The sequence below is a fragment of the Cornus florida genome, unplaced genomic scaffold, assembly GCF_030987335.1.
Source record: "Cornus florida cultivar Cherokee Brave unplaced genomic scaffold, ASM3098733v1 CherokeeBrave_3.0.0_Hap2_Chr11, whole genome shotgun sequence".
Taxonomy (NCBI): domain Eukaryota; kingdom Viridiplantae; phylum Streptophyta; class Magnoliopsida; order Cornales; family Cornaceae; genus Cornus; species Cornus florida.
Window position 1 is genome coordinate 28,639,488 of NW_026775581.1, and position 11,055 is coordinate 28,650,542.

The 11,055-nt window shown below is 35.0% G+C and overlaps 1 long non-coding RNA gene across 1 annotated transcript; it reads right to left on the reverse strand.

The window, feature by feature from the left end:
- On the reverse strand, positions 1-9,602 carry LOC132283426 (uncharacterized). Its single transcript, XR_009472023.1, has 2 exons — positions 9,339-9,602; positions 1-177 (listed from the first exon to the last, which is right to left on the reverse strand). It is a non-coding gene; the product is annotated as an uncharacterized LOC132283426 (long non-coding RNA).
- Between the last annotated feature and the right edge of the window lie 1,453 nt (positions 9,603-11,055).

Here is an 11,055-nt window from a genome sequence, read left to right on the forward strand (position 1 = left end):
TAAATGAAAGAGAAGACTGCAGACAAATTAAACATCTGCAACCTCACTGTATATAAATGAAAACAGATTATTTGTTGCAGACATTTGCATCACGAATATCTAATCTTATTATTAAACAACTATAATTTTACATACTTTGATGTATCTTCCTGCTCATTGTCCTCCCTGAACACAAATCTGTAGAGCAAGCAAAACCGTAAAATATAACACACATAGCAAAATGATTTAAGAAAAACATTGCATTAAAGAAGAAATAATAAAAGAGAAGTAGAGAGAAGAATAGACAGACAACCAATATTTGAGGACATTTAGTAGAGACATTTGTTCAATTGACAATTTTCTTGTGTGTTTGTGAGAGGATGTATGAGAATAGAGGCATAAATGAGCACCCGTCAAGCCAGTCAGTCATTTGATCCACTTTGAATGGTGCTCCGGGAACAATTTAAGATCTTGACACTCAATTCAAATGAAAGGAGGACTTTTCTCAACTCTTGATCGTTGAGATTGAACTTTCTAAGCACAAAAGTTCAAGCTATTGAAGACACAAACACGCTCTTTCCTCAAGTTTGATCTAACTGTGGAGACACGATCAAGTGGAGTGGGAAGCTTTTGTATTCCCCATCCAGCCATCCAAAAATGGCCTTAGGATTATTAGCACTTGGGTTCTACCTCATTATATGTTTCTTTCTATATATTGGTATGTACTTTGTTACTGAGTATTGCATTATATGGGGATAATGATGATGATGTTTTGGTTTATTAGTGTTCTATTCTTTATGCCCTGTTTTTACCTCATCCATTGCTGTTCAGTGATCATATCCTTCTCTTCTTAACAATGCTGACAGAAAATTGGCAAGATGTTGGGTCCCATATCTCGATTCAAAGATGTGATTGTGGGTGGCATTCAACGGGGTACTTTTGTCAGGAGCAGCTCCTCTACTGAGCATTAAGATGATGATGGGGTTCTTTGGTCAGGAGCAGCTCCTCCACTAAGCATTAAGATGATGACGAAAAGAGAGTGAGAGAGAGAGAGAGAGAGATGTGCTAGTTTGCTTTTAAGTGTGATTAACCTATTTTTCTTATGATTAAGCTACAGAGTTTCATGTTAATATGTGGTTATTACTATGCTGCTGCTATTATTTTGTTTGTGGATGTCTCGAAATTCCTTGTCAGTTTGCATTGCATATATCAAGTCATTGTGGGGAGGGATAAGCCCCCTACACAAGGTTAAAAATTGTGCATGGAATGACCTTTTCAAATAGTAACTTATATTTTCAAAACTGAGAAATGTGACCCTTGCATATCGAGGAAAATGTAGCTGCTTGCTGGAAAATATGGCAGTGTTTTATTGATTCAACATATAGTTGTGGTGGCTGAGCAGTTCTTTAGTTACATGTTTTGCTTAGACTAAGCAATTGGGATCAAATATACATATATGGAACTCTTACATGTACGGATTGATTGTAATCCTCCAGCCTAAAATTCTTGTTACTCCCTTCATCTTAAAGTTGTTGTCCATCTTTCTAATTTGAGATGTCTTAGAATATGAAGTTGTTGTCCATCTTTCTAATTTGAGATGTCTTAGAATATGGATGTGCTATTTTTTTTTTTTTAATAACATTTCCAAACTATTTGATTAAATCAGTGTACTAATTACGAAGTATTATTATTATTTTTTTTTGTCTTTTAACAAGGGTATCTTTTAACGAGGCTACATTGGGAAATTCACTTTACTACTATAAAAAGTTGGATACTCAAAAACACCCAAGAATTTTGGGTTCTATGGAACTCTAACTACTCCCTCTCTATGTAAAAGTCATATTAAATCAACAAACTAGAAATATCGGGTAAAATAACTTGTGGCAAGATTTTTTACGCATACACATCATCATGATTTCTAGTAAATCAACAAAATTAGAAAGTACGGAGTAATCAAGAACTCTATTATTCTTGCATATCAAAAGCCATGTTTAAGTCAGGTCTTCTGCTACTGCTTGCACCATTCTCCTCTGCCGGAGGAAGAGGAGGATAGACCACTTTAACGACAGCAAAGCAAAGATCAAAACCAACTCGGAATGACCAAACTTAGACAACCACATCTTCACAAAACTTGTTCTTATCAACAATTTGTTTCCAAGAGGTTACCAACACATACATTGAGCTACCTTTGTTAGGCGTCTTGGGCATGTCCCACATCCTCAAGTTGTTGTCCATCTTTCTAATTTGAGATGTCTTAGAATATGAAGTTGTTGTCCATCTTTCTAATTTGAGATGTCTTAGAATATGGATGTGCTATTTTTTTTTTTTTTAATAACATTTCCAAACTATTTGATTAAATCAGTGTACTAATTACGAAGTATTATTATTATTATTATTTTTGTCTTTTAACAAGGGTATCTTTTAACGAGGGTACATTGGGAAATTCACTTTACTACTATAAAAAGTTGGATACTCAAAAACACCCAAGAATTTTGGGTTCTATGGAACTCTAACTACTCCCTCTCTATGTAAAAGTCATATTAAATCAACAAACTAGAAATATCGGGTAAAATAACTTGTGGCAAGATTTTTTACGCATACACATCATCATGATTTCTAGTAAATCAACAAAATTAGAAAGTACGGAGTAATCAAGAACTCTATTATTCTTGCATATCAAAAGCCATGTTTAAGTCAGGTCTTCTGCTACTGCTTGCACCATTCTCCTCTGCCGGAGGAAGAGGAGGATCGACCACTTTAACGACAGCAAAGCAAAGATCAAAACCAACTCGGAATGACCAAACTTAGACAACCACATCTTCACAAAACTTGTTCTTATCAACAATTTGTTTCCAAGAGGTTACCAATACATACATTGAGCTACCTTTGTTAGGCGTCTTGGGCATGTCCCACATCCTCAACCCTATCATAATATACTCAAGTTCTGGATCAATCTGCAAACACTGTATTACGCGACACTCGCCATCTTTGTCTCGCGTCTTCAAGTAGGCCACCTCATCTTCTCTCAGGAACTCCTTGTTCCTGATATTATTGACCAGCATCGACAAACAATTGTGAGTGTCACTACAATCAGTTGTAAACAAGGCCTTCTGTATAACCAGAAATATTTGGGTACCATGCAACTCATTAATGATGAAATTCTCCATTCCCAAAGGCATGTATGGTGGTCGTTCCAAACCATGCCATTGTTTCTTCTTCTTTTCCTTCTTCTTCTTCTTCTTTTCCTTCATCTCCTCCATCTTCTGATTAGTATTCTTCTTTTTTATGATCTTTGACTTTTGATTTGTTGCAAATCTTGGATCAATGTCAATAATGTGATTGGAATGGACATAAGGATTATAAATAATGGGCTTCTTAAGAGCTTTTTCTTTCAACAACCTTTGTTGACGTTACGAAAAATAACAAGATTGTTGAGGCATCATGCTGCTTTTTCTCTGTCATATTTCTGACTTACAACTTTTGTGACTTCTAACAAGTAATCCCAATCACTAACTCTTTTTCGGCTTACTATAAGCCACATCTTAAAGACTTATATCGCTCAAGAACTTCTTCTTCTCCATTAAGGGTTTCAGGTTTATTTAGAGAGAGATTGGTGTATATTTAGAGAGAGAAGGTAGTGTTCAGGTTCTCTCTATATTTATAGAGAGTGAGATAGAAGGGGCAAGGGTTTGCTTCCGTCTCAAGCCTGTCCTTCTAAGGAATTAAAGGCGTGATGATGGTTTCCATATAGGAGTAGAATTTTAAAGACAGAATTTCCAAATATTTGCTAAACTGATCCAAAAATAGATTTAAAAAAATAATAAAAATAAAAATCTGGGTCTCTTCCAATTTTTTATTTTTTTTTATTTTTTATTTATTTATTTATTTATTTTTAATTGAATACAATCTTGAATATTTCTTTTCCGATATAGACCATCGCTTACAAAAGGAGTAAATTATTAATGTTTTGCGCTCTTATTTTTTACGATTTTTTTAATACATTAATGATCTATTTTATTTTATTAATGTTTTCCTTCTTCTTTCTTTTTTTCCCGCAGATAAGTAAGAGCACAAATTATATCAACATGGACGGCTTCAAGCAGCCATATGAGAAGGTTCAAGCCAGAGTGGGCCTTTATGAGTTGGTCTTCCAGGCCAATAAATGAGAAGTTTTAGTAGCTTCAGCCTTCAGATATCTCTAGCTTTCGAAGGAGAAGGAAGACAGACAGATAATCGTCTGATAAAACACTTCTGTTCACCGATAACCGATTCGTCCCGTTCTCAAGTTTTAGAGAGAGAAAACTATAAACATTTAGAGAGAGAACGAACGAATAAATCCACCGCCAGCACCAAAAAACCAAGGACTCAACGATCACCCCCCACCCCAAAAAAAGCCCACCCCACCCCAAACAACCAAGGGCCCCTAGAAAGCCTCCAAATCTCAACATACCACGTGCCGCTCAGCACGAAGGAGACGATACAGCAAGTCAATCCCATGTCAAGGCTGACTCCACATTAGACTCAAGCCTTGGAAAATCATAGCAAATCAGGGAAACGGAATACCTTGGCTCCGGACGGGGATCACCAATTGCCAGGGAACGACGTACTGGCAAACCTCCGGAGAGAAGTAGACGAACAGATGAAAGGACTGAAAGCCCAAACACCCGGGGACATGACGCGAGAATTCACTGCCTCTATAATAAAGACTCCTTTCACAGATGAAATAGAGCAGGTCGAAAGACCCAAGTTTCCCATGCCAAAATTCATCAAATTCAATGGGACCGGGGATCCCCTCCAGCATTTAGACCACTAAAGCCAAGAGATGACTTTAGAGGCACGAAACGACTTCTTCATGTGCAAAATCTTTCTGTCTAGTCTGACAAAAGTGGTGTTGGAATGGTTCAAGAACCGACCACACAAATCTATCCCGAACTTCGAGACGTTATGCACGGCCTTCTTAGCCCAATACTGCGGAAACAAGAAGCAACCCTTTCATTATTCGACAAATTAAAGGAGAAGGCCTCCAAACCTTTCTCACTCGATTTAATATGGAGTCCTCTGGCATTCCAGGCTGCAACCAGGCTACAACCATAGAGGCATTCAAAATAGCCATGATCCAAGGCAAAAGGTTCCACTCTTCATTATTAAAAAAAGACTCCATCAGATATGTCAGAACTGAACGCAAGGGTGTAGAATTACATCAAACTCGAAGAGAACGAGATGACAATGCAGCAAAGGGCAACATTGGTCACAGTGAAAAGCCGGCCAAGAGGAGATGACGAGGTTGAAGATGTTGTTACTGAAGTGGATGTTGCGGAGGTAACATTGAATGCAAAGGATGAATAAAACTGGAATGTTAAAGATTTTACTATGCCAGAGGAGTTTCCTGGAATTCAGTTTTTTTGTGAAAAGGGTAACAGGTTATCTATTCGTGGTACGAAGTTCGAGGAGGGGTCAACGCTGGAGGGGTTAGATTTGACTGATAAAGAGCAGAGTATTTATGATGCAGCCAAATTAAGTTCTTTTCACAATGAAACAACCCTGAACAGGTCAACCACATATGATGAAAACACGATGATTTCTAAATTAATTGAACCTTCTGATCATGGCTTAGATTCGGACATCTCGCAATTGTCAAAAAAAAACTTACAAAGGAAGATAAGTATGACGAGTTTGAACTTCCTTGTGAAGCTTGGTGGAAGAGGCGAGCTACTTCTTTATATACTCATGCAAAAGAGGCAAATGCATTTTGGTCTGTATTTATATATTTGTGCATTATACAATCTAACTAAAATAAGTCACAATAAAATTATACTAATCAAGCTTTTTTCTTTTTTTGAGTCTCTAATACGGAGTAGTATATTTTTAACTACATATTTTACAAACCTTTAATAATAGAAGAAGACGATTTTTGCATACATTTTTTCTATCCACGTAAATTTTTAAGATTGGACTACTCTTAGGTGCAAATAATTCTTTAAAAGGACGTGTATAGGTACCAATTAGGGAAAAAAATAATAATTTTAAAATAGAGGAGACCCATAGTATAATTTTTATTTTTATTTTTTATTTATTTTTGGATCAGTTTAGCAAATTAACCACTTAAAACTCAGGAAACTTCCATATTGGGAGAAAACCAATTGAGCAAACCTATATTAGATGGACTCAGGTACGGGTGTCGGACACGGGTATGTATCCATGTGTCAGACGTGTCAAATCTCCAAACAGAAGAATACATGGACACGGCTAAATATTCATTTTATTAATTATTTTCTTCTATTTTATAGAGTAAAGTAATGTTTTTATCTAATATAATGTTCAATATAGACATTTAACTCTTTTAAAAGTAATAATATAATGTAATTGAATGATTGGATATGTTTTTTAAGTACATGTCTAACCAAAAGTGTCGGACACATATCCTATACCCATGTCCGAGGGATATGTGTCTGACACAGGTACTTCATTACTTTTGAAGAGTCAATGTAACATAAGAGCAAACTACTTAGGGCCTGTTTGGTTAGTGTTTTTGCTTCATGATTTTTGCTTTTGCTAGTGTACTATAGTAAGCAAAAGCACGAAGCATGTTTGGTAATATTTGTTATACTTTTGAATAGTACCGTAGCGCTTCCAAAATTGAGGCCAAAATCGGAAGCATCGAAATGATATTTTTGTTTGCTTCCGCATAGTAGCAAAGCACTGTTTATAAAAAAAAAAAAAAAAAAAAAAAAAAAAAATCTTTCTAAAATAACATTTTTAACTAACCATTCAAATTTTCAAACTTGCAAACACTTTTTACCAAACATGCTTTCATATTTTTACTTCTAAAAATCTTGTAACAAATTTACATTACCAAACAAGCTTCTAAATAGTGTGGAACACACTCTAAAAGCATAAACATTGCTTTTGCTTTGGGTCAAAGCAAAAATACAAAACAACTGTGGTTGCCAAACGGGCCCTTAAAATACCAAAATATTTAGAAATTTTATCTTTAAAATTCTCCTCCTATACGGAAACCTTCATCACCCCTTTAATTCCTTAGAAGGACAGACTTGAGACGCAAGTAAACCTATGCCCCTTTTATCTCCCTCTCTATAAATATAGAGAGAATCTAAACACCACATTCTCTCTCTAAATATACACCCTTCTCTCTCTAAATAAACATAAAACCCTTAATGGAGAAGAATAAGTTCATAAACGATATGAGTCTTGAAGATGTGGCTGATAATAAGCCGAAGAAGAGTTTGAGTGATTAGGATTATTTGTTAGAAGTCACAAAAGTTGCAAGTCAGAAATCTGACAGGGAAAAAGCAACAATGTTGCTTCAACAATCTTCTTCTTCGCAACGTCGACAAAGGTTATTGAAAGAAAAAACTCTCAAGAAGCCCATTATTGATAATCCCTATGTCCATCCCAATCACATTATTGACATTAATCCAAGATTGGCAATAAATCAAAAGTCGAAGACCATCAAAAAGAAGAATACTAATCAGAAGATGGAGGAGAAGAAGGAGAATAAGAAAAAATGGCATGGTCCAGAACAACCACCGGACATGCCTTTGGGAATGGAGAATTTCATCACTAACGAGTCAATGGTACCGAGATACTTCTGGTCATATAGAAGGGCTTGTTTACAACCGATTGTAGTGACACTCACAATCGTTGGTCAATGCCGGTCAATAATATCAGGAAGAACGAGTTTCTGAGAGAAGATGAGGGGGCCAACTTGAAGACGCGAGACAAAGATGACAAGTGTACTGTAATACAGTGTTTGCTGATTGATCCAGAACTTAAGGAATTTATGATAGGGTTGAGGATGAGGGACATGCCCAAGACACCTAACAAAGGTAGCTCTATGTATGTATTGGCAACCCCTTGGAAACAAATTGTTGATAAGAACAAGTTTTGTGAAGATGTGGTTGTCCAAGTTTGGTCATTTCGAGTTGGTTCTGATCTTTGCTTCGCTCTCGTTAAAGTGACCGATCCTCCTCATCATCCTCCTCCGGCAGAGGCAGGCCGGCCCTAAGATTCCCAAAATTTTGAGAGGCCCTAGGCGAACTTTCAAATGCAAGACCCTTTAAGTTTCACACGCTCAAAAATAAAAAATAAAAATTATAAGAGTACGGAATTTTCACACAATATTTTAAAATTCTACAACTAATATAATTATGTGTAAGTGCCATATGCATAAGACAGGTACCTAATAACTATAAATTTATCACCACCAACAAATAATTGTGCATCTGTGCAGTGTGCACAAGACAACTAACTAATAACTATAAATCTATTACCACCAATAAATAATTGTGCACCTGTGCAGTGTGCATAATCAAAAAAAGAATGGATGTTTTAGTCTGTACAAAAGATTGAATTCCACTTTGATTATCCATGCAAATATACCCTTAGTTGTCAAAACAATAGTAAACAATTATTTTCAAGGCATCCAAATAAATAATGTACTGGCATATTTTTCTTGGAATTCATTATTCCTTTATCAATTCTATGGAATTACAGAATACCCTAAACAAAGAAACCCACACTAGCTGAGAATAACTCATTAACTCCCCATTCCCTTACCAAATTCTATGTGTGTATATAATATACACACACACCTATATATATATTAAGTACTCATCACAGTAGGAGATATATATATATATATCTACACACAAAGGTCATCCGATGCCCCCATGTTCCATCTTTGTCACTTACTCCCTCTAAACTTCATTAACACCTCTCTGCAACTCATCAGACCTCCGTTTATAGATGTTACTAGTTATCAATTAAATCCATAATTCCATACAACTCAACAGCTCTAAACAAGACAAACTCTAACCAATCAACTTCATGACCTCTTATACAGATGTAGAACTTTGTCAAAACCAAAGCAAACAATCTCACTTTCTATTTAATATTAAACACCCAATTCACACTAGTACTCTTAACTCTTTTAAGTCCAAGGCAAGGTTCAATCAACATTCCTTGAAAAGAAAGAATTAATATAAATGAAGCCAGAATGATTGCCTTGTAACCTGCATGATTTCAAGCAATACGCTATGTGGAATAACAAGTGGCCAGCTATAATTCCACTTTGATTATCCAATTTATCCTGCCTTTTTTGTTCTAAGCCTCTAAGGTAAGGGGTAAATCTTCTATTTCAAGCATCCCATCAATTTTCAAAATTCAATAATCAACCAGACCAATGAAATTAGATTCAAATTGATCAAAAAGGAGGTAAAAGGTTCCATAAACACGCGGAATCAAGAGAAAAATAAAAAATAAAAAAATCAATTTCAGATTGGAAAAAGCGAAAAAGGAACCCAGTACCATAAATTGGAATTATTGCATGAGTTACTTACTTGTAATCTTTTCGGCGCTGCTCCTGATGAAACTAAAGCTAATCTCCCAAACACAAACCCAAATCTTATCCTTCCACTTCGAGCCTTCGAGGAGCGACAGGAGCCCTAGAACACAATTCGTGTTTTCATTTTTTTTGCTTGATTCGAAAAACATAAAAATGGGTAAAGAAATTCAGTGGCTAAAAGACGGCCAAACTGAACAAAATTGGGCCCATAAACCCAAACATTTTATTTCTATTATGGGCCAACATTTTTTATCTCAGCATTTTTTGTCAACTTTTGTTTTGGGCCAAATTTTGAGGCCTAGTATATAACTATATAGGTTGGTTCAAAATTTGAGGCCCCCCAAATTTGGAGGCCCTAGGCCACCGCCTGGGCCACCTGGGTCCAGGACTCCAGGGGCAGAGGTGGATGGTGCAAGCACCAGCACCAGACATGGCTTACACACAGAAGATGGTGGCGTTAGCCAGTGGCGTAGCCACGTAGGGACAAGTGGGGGCAGTTGCCCTCACTGAATTTTTTATTTATTTATTTTTTTTTAATTTCATATAGAAAGATTTTTATATTTATATAATTGTCCCCACTAAAAATTGACATTGCACATAATCTTTTCAAAAAAAGAATATAATCTTTCCAAAAAATATGATATTAAAGGAATATAATCTTTCTAAAAAATATGATATTTTTTTCCACTTTCTTAAAATATTATATTCTTTCACACTTTCTCCAAAAATTCACAAAATCCAAACAAATACTGGCAGAAACAGGTAATCTGATATATATTTTTTTATCATCTAAATTTACTGTTATTATGCCATGAACATTTTTAAAACTCAACTGCGCTGTTTAATTTTTACATATATTAATTTGGTTCAAATAATATATATATATATATATATATATATATTTTTGGTTCAAATAATATATATATATTATTGCTGTTAAAAATTGCCCCCACTGAAGGAAATTTCTGGCTACGCCACTAGCGCTAGCAACAGCAAAATACCTGACTTAAACATGGTTTTTGTTATGGAAGAATAGAGTTCTTGATTTATTCCACAAATTAACTTTCCTCTTTCTAATTTTGTGGATTTAATAGGATTCCAGATGATATATATGTGTAAACAATCTTACCACAACTTATTTTTCCTGATATTTCTAATTTGTTGATTTAATGGATTCCAGTTTGTTGATTCAATTTAATTTTGTCACAATTTATTTTTGCCTGTTCTTTCTAATATGCTGGTTTAATAGAATTCCAGTTTGTTTATTTAAAATTATTTTTATATATATATATATATATATATATATATATATATATATAAAGAGAGAGTAATTAGAGTTCGATCCATAGAAAAAGTCTTGTCTTGATTAGTAGAGACAATCCATTGTTTGTCTTAAGAGTTCTATAAAAAGTCGCGTCTTAAGAGTTACACGTACTTGTGAATTATGTGATAAGTAATCTTAAAGAGAGTTCGGTATTATGTGAATGAGATGATATCACATCATTAAATATGACGATTTCATTACTTACTCACCTAAATTTAGTTGTTTTTACTTCATACTTTATAGAGTAATGATATTTGCACCAATTATTTAGGCAGAAATGTTAGTCCTACTATATATGATTAGTTAATGCATGCTAAATATAAAAAATGGGATCCTCCACTTCCTTATCTAATGTATTAATGACAAATCAAATATGGCAAGCCTAACA